This window comes from Nicotiana sylvestris, chromosome 10 (genome assembly GCF_000393655.2).
Source record: "Nicotiana sylvestris chromosome 10, ASM39365v2, whole genome shotgun sequence".
In the NCBI taxonomy this organism is placed as follows: Eukaryota; Viridiplantae; Streptophyta; class Magnoliopsida; order Solanales; family Solanaceae; genus Nicotiana; species Nicotiana sylvestris.
The window spans coordinates 76,440,645-76,458,097 of record NC_091066.1 but is presented as its reverse complement, the minus strand read 5'-3'; the positions used below and the strand labels follow the sequence as shown (position 1 = coordinate 76,458,097).

Genomic DNA, 17,453 nt, shown 5'->3' with positions numbered 1-17,453 from the left:
ATCTTGTATTAAACATAAAATATGTATAAAAAATAATAAACTTTCAATTGCATAGATATTATAAAGTTTTGACTTAATCAAGGACAAAATGGAACTAAATATTCTGGTATCACAAAGTCCTACGTTAAAGTTGTAAAATAAGTCAAAGTATACAACAACATTTAAAACTTTTTATGATGCAATAATTTATTTGAGTTAGGCGTAATAATTTGGGTACGTAAAAGTAATACTTCAAGATTAAGATACAATTTGTGACGAAGAAAACAGAAATGAAAAGTCATTTCAGTCATCCCTATTTCCCATGGCATTGCCTTTTTATTGTGTTGCATGGTATCCTATATTAATTATTTTAAAGAAATTCTTAAAGGCACAAATATTTAAAAATATTTGTTTGATTATTCAAACGGATATCAAATTATACAAAAAGTTACAGAAGCATACTCACTACCTGAAATAGTGCATTCAAATCTTTAGTGTGAACACCTAATTTTTGCACTATTTAACACCTCCTAAAGTTATTAGTGTTTTGTTATTTTAATTATTTTTCTCAATTTTGTAATTTTAATTGCATATTTCCTATCATAAAATACTAAAAAAAAAAATAGTTCTTTCTTCATTTGTGCATTTTAAGAATTAACTAGTTGTTCAGTTGATGAATTAATCTAGTTAATTGATCATTAGAATAAGTTATTTAATTAATTTATTTGTGAAAATTAGTTTAATAAGTAGGATTAAGGAAGAAATTTGGCCAAATTTGAAAGAAAAAGTGTCCAAGTGTCCAAGATAAAGGGCTGTCATTGAAAGGGTCTGAAACTACGTAGTTTTGCTGTTGTTTCACTAAATGAAACAAGATCAAATCATACCGATCCATTCCATCTTGATCCAATGGATCTCATTCACTCTTGGCTTAGGTATTTAAAGCCTCAAAAATCTGAAAATTGTCCTCATTTTCACCCATAATTCTTTTCTCCTTCTTCTCTCTTCTCTCTCTCTTCACTCTCTCTACGCGGTCCCAACTCCGCCCACCGCCGCCGGCGGACCACCTCCAAATTCACACCATGTAATCTCCACAACTTCCTCCTTCCATATCTCCAAACCAAATCCTTCAAAAATCCCCCAAACTCCTTGAATCTTAGATCTAGGAAACTTTCTCGTCACTTTTTTGCCCAAATTCTTGAAGCTCCAACCACTACCACCCCACAATACTTACATCAATGGATAGAGTTCCTCAAGACCTAGCTATTGATGCCAATTTCACCATGAAAATCCGGCGATCAAAATCCGGCCAAATTCCGGCGACCTCCCCGAATACCCTTTTTTGGCATACCACCATTTTTTCGGCCACTTGAATTATAAAATAGTAAAAATCCTATTATTTTTCGTGGCTGATTTTTTATTTTATTTTTATTTTTTTAGATCTTATTTTTGTCTATTATTAATTATTTTAGCATTAGTTTTTGAAGTTTAAAATGTCAAATTTTCTGTTTTTGCACTTGTTGAAGTAGTAAAATAGTTTTGTGTTGATAAAAGTGAGGTAGTGAAAAATACTTAAGAGTATATGATACTTGTTTGATTGTTTATTTACTACTTCAAGACTCTTTGAGTACAACACTCAAAAGTCAAATTGTTTGGTAAGAAAATGTAGACCTTTGGACAGTGTTTGAATAAAAGTTTGTCTTTGAATAGTGGAGAGCAGATTTTGTTTGAAATACTTGACAAGCTTTGAACCAGAAAGTCTGGCATTTTGAATTTAAGAGAAGATTTTGTAGAAAAATCTGTCAAAAAGATTGATTTTTAATTTTTTTGAAATAGCTTATTGTTTTGATATAAAAGGAGGACACTCCATCTTACTGAGGGAGCTCTAGACACACAAAAAAGAGAAAAAATCAGTAGCTATAATATCTCTTAGCAGCTTTTGTGAGTTGATTCTTAAGTGAAAAACTTGTTTAAGGAAAATAGAGTAGTCTTGAAAGATTTTTCTGGAGTTACATAGTTGTACTGTTTTGCTGGGGTATTTCTATTTTATTTTCTTGGGTTTGAATCTGCCGGTTGTCGCTGTCTTTTGCTATTGTTGCTGCCCATTTAATTGTTTTGCTGTTGATTTTGGAAAGAGCTGACTCTGCTGTATTTGTTCTTCTTTCTGCTGTCCAGGTAATTTTTGGACCATGTAAACTCATAAAATCGAGTTGGAATGAAAGATAATGACGCTGGGAAATATTAGTAGCTTTATCCTTCTATTGTAATTCATTTTTATATGCTCTTGAATGTTTGATAATGTTATAACGATATGTTAGTTAATTAAATTGTGTTAAATATCTTTAATTATTTTTATTTTTGCAAAGCATTAGATATAATTCCACTGGCATTTGGTTGTCTGAAAAGAGCATATATATTAAAATTTGAACCCTTGTAGCCATGTTTGTCCCTTTGTTGTCACCAAGCTAAGTTGTTATTATTATTATTATTATTATTATTATTATTATTATTATTATTATTATTATTATTATTATTATTATTATTATTATTATTATTATTATTATTTTAGAGTCCCAATAATCTTTTTTTTATCTCTTAAAAAATACTTATTTAGTAAGGTAGTTAAGTTGTAGATTAGAAAAACAATCTGTAAACTTATTTTTGTAAATAGTTGGCTACGGATTGCAAATAACAAGATATGGCCAAATCTGTAACATAGCTTTAAAATGCCATATTTGCAGATTTAAAGTCCAAAAGCATATGGGCTTTTGGATTTTGTCTTGGACATGAGCCCATTTGACTCCATCAACCCAATAGTGGGCTGCCTCATTCAATATCAAGACAAGCCCACATCTTACTAGTTTTAAGCAATGTCAATTGATAAATTTCTCTCATTACTCTCATCTTTTAAATTAGTACTCATAACAATAATTTTCTCTCATTAGTTAAGTTGTAGATTATTATTCAAATTTTTTCTTTATTTTTTTTTAAAATAAAGAAAAACGGACATAAGAAAAGCATAAAAATCAAATAAACTACAGTTTATCCAAGTTTAATTCAAGCCAAATGTAGTCAATAAAGCGACCGTGCTAGAACCACGGGACTCAGGGAATGCCTTACACCTTCTCCCCGGTCAACAGAATTCCTTACCCGGACTTTGTTTTCGCAGACCAATAATAATAGAGTCAAACCTTCCTTTGAATAGGGATTCAAACAAAAGGTGACTTGGAACACCAGTAGAAATCAATTCCAAGTGGCGACTCTGTAAATAAAATAATCCCTACTTCAAATTTGTCACTTTGATTGGAAAAACTCTTTAACCCACAATCCATAACATTTTACACTTATCTCTTGGAGGGGTAAAAAGGGGTGTGACATTTAGTCTTGCAGAAAGCACGCTAGAGTCTTCATGTTTCTCATCCACAACCATACTTGTTCATGGCTGAGATGGTACAATGTTTTCCAACCGATCATCACTCATGTACCTACATAATTGTGGCGTGATCTACGTTTAAATTATATTTCAAAATATCAACAAAAAAAAAGTACTTTGAACAATTAGAAACAAAAATGTAATATAGATAAATAAATAAATAAATAAAAAGATAGTCATTTCTAGAGTATAAGCTAACTAATCAATCTGCATAAAATGTCAAACATCACCCATGACTAAAAGAATATATGGTGTATATACACCATCCATTAACAATTACACTATATTTTACCAAACAACTTTACTTGATTAATTCTACCGATCTTCTATACCTAAGCAATAAACCTAGGTAAATAGTATCATGTATACATACCATCATGTTTAAAAGTGAAAAAAGATCATAGAGTTTGCAATACTTATATACCTACACGGTAGACTATTGGAATGATTCAAAATTTTAGCTACAAAGATAAACAATCTTTCACTAATCTCCTTTGATATGCTAACTTCCCAATACCTCGTATGTTGAATTTCAAAACCTAATTTGGAGGCCTGGTGTTATGAAGAATTAATCACCATCATACGTGACAGGAAAACTTTGATGTGTGGCTATTCTCACCAAGATGGATGAGACGTAGTGACAGGAAGTTTCAATGATTATATTCGGAGGTCTCCTATAGTCAATTGAATACTAATATTGTAAATTTTCCGTTTAAGCTAGTCTAATGGACTATAACTTTTATAGTTAATTAATGAATCCTTGTTGGAATCGGGAAGCTTTTTGTCTTACTTTTATTGTCTTTGATTATAACTCGAATCTTAAAAGATTAAGATTTTATTTCAATTTGTAGTTGAATTTAAAGTCCTATGTATAAAGGAAAATTTTAGAATATTACCATCTTATCCAACACGAAATTGTTCTTAGAAAATATAAAATTGTTTTAGAAGGGTATAAAAGTCCATCAATATTTCATATTTCTGTCGTTCAATATTTAGTGTTTTTATATTCGTGCTTTTATAATAACTAGTCTCTACATTCGTGCGATACACGAATATCTTATGTCAAATTATGAAACACATACAAAAAAATAAACTTCCAATTGCATAATATTCTAAAATTAATTGCAACTGAATATGAACGAAATTCAATATGTACAAAGTTTAATAATCTGTTTCCTTATAACAAAAAAGCTATAATAAACAATCCAAACGAACAAACAATAATGTTTTGGCACAATGAAAGGACAAAATAGAACTAAATATCATGGAATTATACAATTAAAGTTGTAAAATTACTTAAAGAATATAAAATACTTAATATTATTTTTTTCATTCAATTTTTTTATTTAATTAAGCCTTAATGATTCAGATACATGAAAGTCATATTTACTCAAGATACATTAGTAACAACGAAACTAAAAATAGAAAGGTCATTTAGTCAATCATACATTCTGTTGGCATTTTTTTCTTGTGTTGCACGTTATCCTATGTCAATTATTACAAAAGTTATATTTAATAAAATATAAATTCTTAACTATACGAATATTCAAAAGAAAATTATATGTTACCGCTAGAAAATAATTTAACTCCAATTCTAATCAATACAATCTCTAAATTCTATTCCAATTCTGATTAATTCAATCTCTAGTTAAAAAGTACGTGAATCTATATTTGTAAGTTCTAAATAAATAAATAAAAGGTATCGAAGAACTTTCCAAATATCTTATAGTTAAAAGAAAAATACCTCTTTAAGAAAGAATCATGATATCTTATTCGAAGGAAAAATATTAGTATCTATAAAAACAATTCCTAATATGTAAATAAAAACAAATCACTTTTCAAAAATGAATGAAATTTATATGAAGTTCCTTACACAATAAAAATGTAAAAAAGAGTTCTTAAAATTCCTAATGCGAATAAGAAAGAAAGAAAGTTCTCCAAGAAGAAATCTCCTATCCTCCCACTAAAATTACGTACTTGTTATAATTAGGAACAACAATTTTTTTTTAAAGAAAATTATGGACATGCCTTTCTAGTCTAAGTAGGATTAACTTTGTAGGGTTAGTGTATGTGTAGTTTAAATTGAAAAAGAAATTCATCATTTGATAATTTACAATTAGACCCTTAAATTATACAAATACTTAAGGGCAAAAAAGTCGATCAGTATTTTAAGAATATTTTAATCGTTCAAATATAAATACATAGATAGATATAGATATGTGTGGTACAAAGTAATCAATGCATTCATTACTCTTTTGTGTCAATATATACAAGTTTAATATAAATATGTTCTAATTTTTAATTAAATATTCAGTCTATATAGTTTGTACTCACTAACTAGGAAAAACAAAGTTCAGCTGTGTTATAACATGTTACATTGATAATATAATATAGTGTCAATGTATATATACAAGTTATAATACTTAAGCCTCATTTGTTTTCATTTAATAGAGGTCTGAATTTTAATCATTCAGATTTTAGATATTAAGTGCGTTTGTTTTTGAAGTCTAAATCTTAATTATTCATATCTTAATCACTAAGTGTGTTTGTTTTTTTACTTCACAACCACTTAATGAGTCTGAATAGGTCTGTATGATTAAGATCCATAACAGAGACTTAATTTCATTAAGATGCTGTCATCCATATTCATTATTAATTGTCTCCACCGCCTACCATTATCAACTACCACCATGCCGCCGCCGCCGCCGCCACCATACTCAACCACCACCACCACCATCATCATCCTCAATTATAGCCGCCAGCATAATCGACTACCACCACCCACTATCCGCACCACTCCCACCACCATCATTTTCAAATACAAACAACACTCATCCACCTCAACTACCAAAATTAACCACCCCATCATCATCAACAAGCATAATCGACACTGCACATTATTATTAACTACCACTACCCACCGCCACCTTCCTCAATCACAATTACCACCACCACCCGCCATTATTAATATCACCACTAGCTACTACCACTACCCTGAACCACAACCATCAACCTAATCTACCATCAACTACTGCCTCTAGTCGGCATTCACAAGCACTACTGTTAGCCATCACCACCAGCAACTACCATATTTTTAAAAAATTATATATTTTATTGATAGAATATTAGATTAATTAGTATTTCATTTGAATTTTATGTTTATTACTTTTCAAATAAAGATAAATTTTATACATTCAGCTGTTAAAAATCAATCAGTCTTAATCATTTACGATTCAGATCTTAATACACACAATTTAATATTCAAATGTGTATTTAGATTCAAATATTTTAATCTTAATAGACATCTTGATATTCAGATGTGTACCAGATTCAGACGTTTTAATCTTAAAAAATAAATAAATGAGGCCTTAGTTCCATTAATTTTTACTGAGGGAACTTCAAACCTAAATGTCGGAATATAATTTAGGCTTCATAATTCAACCTTCAGCTATAAAGTCTGAAGTTGGGATTATCAAATCTAACTTCATATCTAAATATATAAAGTTTGAAGTGCAAAAGCAATATGCCTACTTCAAATATAAAAGTCCGAAGTTAGACTTTGGCAAGCTCTCAATTTCAGACTCATACATATAGTTTGTACACGAAATTTTAACTTCAGCCGGTAGCCCTGACGCAACTATATAGAGTATATATCTTGTTTGTCTTAGCGATCCTCCAAGTAGCTATCTATGCAATTGCCCTAATTAAACACGTTTACACTGGACAGAACTAAAAGTTGGGTATCGAGTTGTAAAAATGGCATGTGGTAGTCACTAAGTGTTAGACCCCTGACAAAGCTGATCGGCAAGCGGCACGGCAGTGGCGAGGGTTTTGGCATGATGGCCTTGCCATTGGCCTATGTGCGAGGGAAAATCAACATGCAAGACAATGCGGGGGTGTTGTCAATGGCAACAAACTGTTGCTAAGGCAAGTGAGACGGACTACACTTGTATTTGAGGGCTAAGGTGTGACGGACTACACCAAAGCAAGAGTGGGCTGCGTACAAGCAAGGCCAAGACCTTGACGGAACTAGGCGGGCTGGATGGGAGCTTGACAAGGCAAAACGGGAAAGACCTCGGCGCTAAAGTGAGGCAGCTTAGTGCCAAGGCATTGGCATTGGCAATGTGATGTTGCCATGACTTAGGTGAGCGGACTGGCATCTAAGTTATTTGTGGGCAAACGACTTGGCAAAGGGAAGGGCATCAAGGCTTGGTGACTTGATGCTAAAATCAGCATTGACAACGGGCAAACTTGATCAAGTAGGGGCGACTTGACAAGAACAATCAACTGTGACAGCAGGCAGTGTGCGGCAAACAAGTTCGTGGCGATGTCAAGGAAATTTATAGCACAACGCAGCTGGATATAATGGCGTTGGAGCTTGTCGCAATGCAGCTGGATATAATGGCATTGGGCTGGTCCAAGACTAGACACGAAATTGGGCAGCAGCTGGCCAAGGAAATGCGCACATGTGGAGCACATGATGCAGTTGGGCGGTTACAACTACCCATGTCCAGGAGTTGCTGATTATATGGCTGAGTCTTTGCACGTTTTTGGGGCATGTTCTATCATGTTCCCCACGTTTTGATCATAGGGATCATTTCCTATCAGTTGGGGGATGTCAACTGAACATAGGAAACACTTTTGGGGCTGACTACATTATATATATGTGTGCTAGCAGCCTTAAAAACGGGCTAAGTACCTAGGGAGGGAAATGTCTGAAAGATAGACATAGGGTTGTCTATTTTATGGCTTGAGCATGGCAAAATATGTGCCATTGCCTTGCCAAACGAGTGGCAGCACGAGCGGCCTTAGGCAGGGGCTTTTATAGGGCTGATTCGTGTAAGTGTAGGCCATTTTTGTGAGTTGGTGCCTGCCAAGGGTGGCAGCACCTTGCCTAACTCGAGATTTCCTTTGTAATTGATTTATTATAAAAGGTTGGGAAAGAGTTCCCGTAAATCTGTGTTGCCTTTGTTTATTCATGTTGCCTTAAATTGATTCTAAGTGTTAAACCTCGGAAGCGAAAGAAAATCGGGTAAGGCTGAGGTCAAGTGGGGACTTGACTGCCGCACATCGGGCAGCATTTTCGGCGGACAGAAATTGCCGGTGTGACAATTGGTATCAGAGCCAGGTTAGGCTTGGTTTGGTTTGGTTCGTGATGAGGTCGAGATGGCCATGGACAAGACTGCAAGACAAGGGGTCAGTGTGCTTGTTCGTGGAAGGGACTGTCTTGGCTTAGAAATTCAGAAAAGGCAAGGAAGGCAGTGATGCAGAAATTTCGAGTTTGAGGGTGCCAAAAATCAGTGTGGGTTCTTACAAATCAGTCAGTTGGCGTGCTGGTTTTGCTGTGGGAACGACGGACAAGAAATGCAATGAGAAAACAAAAACGTTGCACTTGAGGGCAAGGACAACGTTATTCTCAAAAGGGTGCTGAACTTGTGATGTCTTTGCAAATGGCAGCATGTGTTGGAATCTATTCGACGAGGGCGTCGAATTCAACTGGTTGGGGTGGTTTGTTAGACCCCTGACAAAGCTGATCGGCAAGCGGCACGGCAGTGGCGAGGGTTTTGGCATGATGGCCTTGCCATTGGCCTATGTGCGAGGGAAAATCAACATGCAAGACAATGCGGGGGTGTTGTCAATGGCAACAAACTGTTGCTAAGGCAAGTGAGACGGACTACACTTGTATTTGAGGGCTAAGGTGTGACGGACTACACCAAAGCAAGAGTGGGCTGCGTACAAGCAAGGCCAAGACCTTGACGGAACTAGGCGGGCTGGATGGGAGCTTGACAAGGCAAAACGGGAAAGACCTCAGCGCTAAAGTGAGGCAGCTTAGTGCCAAGGCATTGGCATTGGCAATGTGATGTTGCCATGACGTAGGTGAGCGGACTGGCATCTAAGTTATTTGTGGGCAAACGACTTGGCAAAGGCAAGGGCTTCAAGGCTTGGTGACTTGATGCTAAAATCAGCATTGACAACGGGCAGACTTGATCAAGTAGGGGCGACTTGACAAGAACAATCAACTGTGACAGCAGGCAGTGTGCGGCAAACAAGTTCGTGGCGATGTCAAGGAAATTTATAGCACAACGCAGCTGGATATAATGGCGTTGGAGCTTGGCGCAATGCAGCTGGATATAATGGCGTTGGAGCTTGGCGCAATGCAGCTGGATATAATGGCATTGGGCTGGTCCAAGACTAGACACGAAATTGGGCAGCAGCTGGCCAAGGAAATGCGCACATGTGGAGCACATGATGCAGTTGGGCGGTTACAACTACCCATGTCCAGGAGTTGCTGATTATATGGCTGAGTCTTTGCACGTTTTTGGGGCATGCTCTATCATGTTCCCCACGTTTTGATCATGGGGATCATTTCCTATCAGTTGGGGGATGTTAACTGAACATAGGAAACACTTTTGGGGCTGACTACATTATATATATGTGTGCTAGCAGCCTTAAAAACGGGCTAAGTACCTAGGGAGGGAAATGTCTGAAAGATAGACATAGGGTTGTCTATTTTATGGCTTGAGCATGGCAAAATATGTGCCATTGCCTTGCCAAACGAGTGGCAGCACGAGCGGCCTTAGGCAGGGACTTTTATAGGGCTGATTCGTGTAAGTGTAGGCCATTTTTGTGAGTTGGTGCCTGCCAAGGGTGGCAGCACCTTGCCTAACTCGAGATTTCCTTTGTAATTGATTTATTATAAAAGGTTGGGAAAGAGTTCCCGTAAATCTGTGTTGCCTTTATTTATTCATGTTGCCTTAAATTGATTCTAAGTGTTAAACCTCGGAAGCGAACGAAAATCGGGTAAGGCTGAGGTCAAGTGGGGACTTGACTGCCGCACAGCGGGCAGCATTTTCGGCGGACAGAAAACGCCCCTGTGACACTAAGTAAGGTGGTGTTTAATTTTTATCCACTAATTCTAATGCTGAGAAAAAATAGTCATTACTCTATTAAAATTATTTTGAAAAGACAGTTTTACCCTTTCTTCAATTCTTATATTCCCAAACCCTTGTTTTATTCGTTCAGAGGGAAAATTTGAGAGCGAAAATTTCAGAGGCAAATTTCGCGTGCTCCTCAGTATCTGTATCGTCCTTGCATGCAAAGCAGCTGCACTTAATCTTTCTCCTTCGTCATCTTCTCTGTATTGAATGATCGAACTATTTTTTTTATACTTTTATGCATTTTTGTTTTTGTATATGTGTAATCGTGATCAATATTGTGTCAAGTATGTGTGAAATTTCAAAAATAATGATTATAAGTTGATTCGAATAAGTAGCGAATTTTTGTGAGAAAGTTATTCAGAAATTTTTGGTATTGAAATGTATTTGTGGTTCAATCAATATATTTGATTATGTAAGGACATTTCATAAAAATAGTCGTACGAATTCATAAGCTAATTATGTTTATGAATTTTTAGTTAACTGTATTCATAAAAGATAAGGACCAAGTGTCATTAACTTTTGAACTTGGAACTCAAAGTTAAGGACTGAGTGTCCTTAACTTTTGAACTTGAAACTTGAAGTTCAGGACCAATATCCTTCACTTTGGAACTTGAAACTAGAAGTTCAGGACCAATTGTCCTTAACTTTTCAACTTGAAACTATAAGTTAAGGACTGTCTGTTCTTAACTTTTTAACTTGTAACTCTAAGTTAAGGACCAAGTGTCCTTAACTTTTGAACTTGTAAGTCAAAGTTCAGGACTAAGTCTCCTTAACTTTTGAACTTGGAATTCAAAGTTAAGGACCAAGTGTCCTTTACTTTTGAACTTGAAACTTGAAGTTCAGGACCAAGTGTCCTTAACTTTTCAACTTGAAACCATAAGTTACGGACTGCCTGTCCTTAACTTTTAACTTGAAACTTGAAGTTAAGGAGCAAGTGTCCTTAACTTTTGAACTTGAAAGTTGAAGTTCAGGACCAATTGTCCTTAACTTTTGAAGTTGAAACTTTAAGTTAAGGACTGTCTGTCCTTAACATTTTAACTTGAAACTTGAAGTTTAGGATCAAGTGCCCCGAACTTTTCAACTTGTAACTGTAAGTCCTAATCTCTTAGTCCTAATCTTTTATGTTCTTTTTCCTTCTTTGTAGTGTGTTAATGGAAGGAGATCATGTGTTCGACTTTAATGTTTGGTGCAATTTAATGAGCTATTGGAAAGGAGATTTACAGTATAAGGAAACAGTCAAAAGTTTTTTGTCGAACAGGCAAGGGAAGAAGTTGAGAGATGGTATTTTCGGAAACTTTTTCCGATTACAAAGCGTGAAGTTCTGTGGTAAACTTATTCACTGTGTATTGCTTTCAGAAATTGTAAATAATGACCCTGATTCGATGACATTCAAGTTTTTTGACCATGAAATTAAGTTTACACGTGAAGCATTTCATATAATTACTGGTTTGAAGTGTTATTCTTCACTGGACATCAAAGGTTTGCATGAAAAAGAGAATAGGTTTTCGAAAGTCTATTTCCCCGGAAAGGATAGAGTTGAGTTGGGTGATTTGTTTAATTTTATTTCTAGTCATCCAAATGGTACAACTGCATCATTTGTAGGCAGCGATGATGACGCTGTGAAGTTGACAACAATTTATTTTGTTGAATCTGTTTTGATGGGGAAGCGGAAGAATAGGAATGTGTCCGAGGAGATAATGAAAATTGTAGATAATGATGAACTCTGCTCTTCTTTCAACTGGGGATCTCTTTGTTATGAAACGTTATTAAAATCAATGAAGAGTTCTTTGAAGCCCAATGAGAATGAGAATGAGAATGAGAAAGAGAAAGACAAAGATAAAGACAAGGATAGCTAAACTATACTTGGCTTTCCTTTTGCTTTTTGTGTTTGGATTATGGAAGTATTGCCTATTTTCCAGGAAAACAATTTGTGAACTTCCGAGAATGTGTTTTTCCTTGGATGTTATGTTATTCGGAAATGAAATCTCCATAATATGATTCTTTGTGTAAAAAATACTTCCATAATGAAAATGTAAATTAATCTAATTACTAGCTATTTTTTTGTTTATTGTTTTAGTTCTAAAAACTTATTTTTTTGTTATATAATAGTTGTACAATTTGATCGTGTCACGACCCTAAACCCAGACCCGGTCGTGATGGCGCCTCTCGTGAAGACAAGGCCAGCCGACACAACACCCAGTTAAATTAACCGATAATAATTCATAATTAAGTCATTAATAATAATAAATCCCATAATAAAGTGAAATACATCAACTGCGAAAAACCAAACACAGTCCAACATCAGGGTGTCACCAGTCATGGGCATCTAACATAAGTCTAGGAATACGGAAAAAGGACTACGCAGTTTATTACAAAAGTCCAGTACAAGGGAAAGAAATAATGATAAGAGGGAGAAACACTGGGCTGCGAACGCCGAGCAGCTACCTAGTGGACTCCGAAAATCTGCTGGAAGCTATCAACCTCGCTAGCACGTCCTGAAGTTCCTGAAACTACACACAGGGTGCAGGGAATAATGTGAGTACTCCGACTCACTGAGTAATAATAATAAATGAAGACTGAGCGATAAGAAATCACATAAAAACACAACAACATACTATAAAGAAGCAGTGTAAAAACCAATAAAAGGCAAAGAAACAATGAAATCTTATCAAAACACCTTAGTTCAGGATAAGCTTCTTTAAAACACTTTTTAACAGTTAAACAAGTAAAAGACAAGAAACTAGCAGAGATAAACACATAAAAATCGCCCCTCGAGCACAATACCAACAGAATCAGCCCCTTGGGCAATAACATGGAACAACACCAGCCCCTCGGGCTATATCTCATATTACAATGAGTACCCGCGCTCACTGAGGGTGTACAAACTCCGGGAGGGGCCCCTTACGGCCCAAGCGCAATATCAAGCCATCTCGCAGCATAATCAATAGGCTCTCGGCCTCATATCAAGCCACCTTATGACGTACAATCTCAGGCCCTCGGCCTCATAATCATAAATCGGTGTATCACTGCGGCAGCGTGTAGCCCGACCCAAAAGTATCCTCACAACACAGGCCCTCGCCCTTACTCAGTTAGAATCTCATAAGCCACTCGGGCAACAGTAAAACATGATGCTCAGCCCAAAATATCATTTAATGTGTTAAAATAGAGTAAACATGGATGAGTTAAGAAAACGGTATAATATAGCATGACTGAGTAAAGATATTAAAATTAAAACAGTGAGGAAATAGCAGTAAAAATCCCCTAAGGGTCCAAATAGTTGGCACGAGACCCAAATATGGCATTAAGCCCAAAACATGATGATAACAAACAATTTTCAATCAAATAAGCGGTACAACAGTCATTCGGGATGGACTAAGTCACAATCCCCAATGGTGCACGATCCCACGCTCATCATTTAATGTGTGCGTCACCTCAATATATCACAACGATGTGAAATCCGGGGTTTCATACTCTCAGGACAACATTTACAATCATTACTCACCTCGATCCGGTCCAAACTCTAGCCCGCGATGCTTTTGCCCTATCGAATCGACCTCCGGATTCTCCAAATCTAACCAAATCAGTACATAACCATTAAAATATGCTAAGGGAATAAAGCCCACTCGAAAATATCCAATTTACATCAAAAATCCCGAAATTGCTCAAACCTAGCCCCCGAGCCCACGTCCTGGAATCCGATAAAAATCACATCTAGAATCCTCATCCTCCCACGAGTCTATACATACTAAGAACATCAAAATCGGACCTCAAATGCCCACTCAAATTCCCAATTTACACTCTCTAAATTCAAGCCCTAATTCCCTAATTTTAGGCTTTAATTTCCACATACTTCATGTTTAAACAAGTAAGAATCAACATAGGATCGAGTATTGAGTTCAAAAATCTTACCTCCAAGTGTTATCCCTTGAATCCCTCTTCAAATCCTCTCAAAAAGCTTCAAACCCGTTCAAAAATGGTGAGAAATGGGCTAAAAATCGCGAAGATGGGTTTTTATACATTCTGCCCAGACATTCTCTTTCGCGAACGCGGGATAACCATCGCGTTCGCGATGAACAAAAACACCAGCCATCAAAAAATGCTCTATGCGTTCGCGGCACTAGCCTCCCGAACGCGATACACACTGGATACAGAACTACTCGAACGCGGCCCAAGACTCGTGTACGTGATGAAGAAAGGTCCTCTAGCCCAGCTCCTAGCTCGACTCTAGTGAACGCGATATCCCATACGCGAACGCAAAGAAGTCCTCCCCTAACACTAAGCGAGCGAGGGACATACTTCGCGATCGCGAAGAACAATTTGCTGCTACCATAAGAATACACTACCCATTCGCGACACTTGCCTCGCGAACGCGATGAAGAACTGAGACACCAAATACCAACAGAATACAACAGTGAAACATGAAGGAAAAATAGCCCGGAATCAATCCGAAAATGCGCCTGAGCCCCTAGGGACCACAACCAAACATGCCAACATATCCCATAACCTCATTGAAACTTGTTCCAACCTTCGGAATGCTCAAAACAACATCAAAACACCAAAATTACATCGGATTCAAGCCTAAGAATTCCAATAACTTTCAAATTCCGCTTTCAATCAAAAAGTCTACCAAACCTTGTTCGAATGACCTCAAATTTTGCACACACGTCACAAATAACACAACGGACCTACTCCAACTTTCGGAATTCCATTCTGACCTCTATATCAAAATCTCACCTATCAACCGAAAAATGCCAAAATTCCAATTTCGCCAATTCAAGCCTAAACCTTCCACGGCCTTCCAAAACACATTCCGACCATGCTCCTAAGTCCCAAATTACCTAACGGATCTAACCAAATCATAAAAATTCCAATCCGAGGTCATCTACTAACAAGTCAAATGTTGGTCAAACCTAATTTTTAAACTTCAAATTGAGAACTGTTCTTCCAAATTCATTATGATTACCCTGAAAACCAAAACCGACAATTTACATAAGTCATAATACATCACACGGGGCTAGTCATGCCCGTGAACTGGCGAGCAAAGTACAAAAGCTCAAAATGACCGGTCGGGTCGTTACATCCTCCCCCACTTAAACATACGTTTGTCCTTGAACGTGCCCAGAGTCGTTCCAAAAGCCAACCAATCACTGAATGACCTTACCATGCATATACTTGGGGGTGATCCCATGTCACCCTATCTCATATAGGTCAGTAACGACCCTAAACCGAGATCCGGTCGTGATGGCGCCTCTCATGAAGACAAGGCGATCCAACACAACACCCAGTTATATTAACCGATAATACAATGCAACTGAAGTTTCACAATCCAACCTAGCCCATAAACCTTAGAACCATATTTCCACTTCTGAAATCATCCACAAGATCAGAATCTCACATCTATACTCTGAATAAGCTCGAACAAGCTGTAATAACCCATACCTGCAACCTCGGGTACAATTACATGATATATCACATAACTCAAACACTTGTAGCGATAACTTCTAATCACAGCAACTGCACACAACAACCGAATACCGATAGTAAACCTCTTATCAACTAAAGTCTCATTCCCACATTTTCATATACTGCTAATGATAAATGAAACACATAGAAAGTCATAACCATTCCTCAGATCAACCCTTCATGAAACTCCCTCTCCTTTGGCAAGAACCATAGTAAAATTTTAGGACGAACCTCGATATTATCCTTCCAACATGCTGAAACCGAATCCGTTGTTATTCATTCTAGATCCAAACGATCTCATCCAATCCAACACATCTACTCTGGTGACATGACACATCAATACCATCTAAAATCACAACTTGTGCAATCCGCACACCAATAAGCAACAACCCGAACTTACTCAAATCATGAGAATGACTCAAATGAGAGATCTGTACCGCAAGCTCGATAGTACCACCAAAGCACAATGCTGAGAACCCCTCACACGTCGTAGAAACATAACACATAAATTCAACCCGAAGGATCATAGCTCGACATAACTTCACCGCAATGCGCAACCCTATCCAAACACTGGTCCACAAGAAAAACCTCAAGTCACTATGCTCAAAATCGACAACCACGTGCAATTTTATGTCTAGAACCAAAGCAAATCATCATAACCACTGCAAAGCAATTGACATAACATTACACAAACCCGAAAGGAAACAACTGATACGCCATCTGCCGAGCAATACCCAATACTCTTCCCGCTTGAATTCCACTAAGAGACCCCAATAAAACCGCACCACATGTGCCTATAACCAACAAATTCTAACGCCTCGCAGCACGTAAAGGTAACTTATATATCTCTCCAGGTCACTAATAAGCTCAACAACAATCGAATCAACACATCTCTCAACAATACAACTCGGAGTCAATCAAGCCAACTCAAGTTGGAACTCACATCCACATTGGCCTGCCAATGAACCCCTTATTAAGGAATCCCTGAAGCTATTCCTTCAATTCCTTTAACTCCGCCGGTGCCATATGATACAGTGCCTGGCACCAAATCAATACCGAAATCAACAACCCTGTCCGACGACATGCCCGGTAGTAGGATACATATCCAGAAAACCTCTCATCACCGGAACTAAAACAATGGTAGGAGTCTCTACACTGATATCGATCATGAAGGCCAAATAGGAAAGACAACCCTTCCCAGCCATCCGCTGGGTCTTCAATAATGAAACTACCCTACTGAGAACATAATCCGTCGAACTTCGCCACTCAATCCGTAGCATCCTCGACGTTACCAACGCTGCTGCCTCAGCGCAACAATCCAGAATAACACGACACAGAGACAACCAGTCTATACCCAACATCACCTCCAAAACCTAACATACCAAGCAACAAAGGTCCACTCGGTCTCCAAATCTCCCATAATTACCACACAAGGCCGATATACGCGGTCCACAACCATGACCTAACCTGTCTATGAGAACTCCTAGTCTCCAACTCCATATAGCACACAAATCACCATATCTGATCCCAACTCCGCTGTCTGAGTATACAATACACCTCTAATACCCAATCATCCCACGAGAGGTACTACTATAATTCTTCTGTGCCACCAAGCAAACTCGAATATCAGCAGTCGATCCATC

At 37.1% G+C, this 17,453-nt stretch overlaps 1 long non-coding RNA gene across 1 annotated transcript; it reads left to right on the top strand.

Annotated features, from left to right (window-relative positions):
• Positions 1 to 990: 990 nt before the first annotated feature.
• On the top strand, positions 991 to 2,303 carry LOC138880498 (uncharacterized). The gene is made up of 2 exons (XR_011403200.1): positions 991 to 1,360; positions 2,152 to 2,303. It is a non-coding gene; the product is annotated as an uncharacterized lncRNA (long non-coding RNA).
• Positions 2,304 to 17,453: the final 15,150 nt, after the last annotated feature.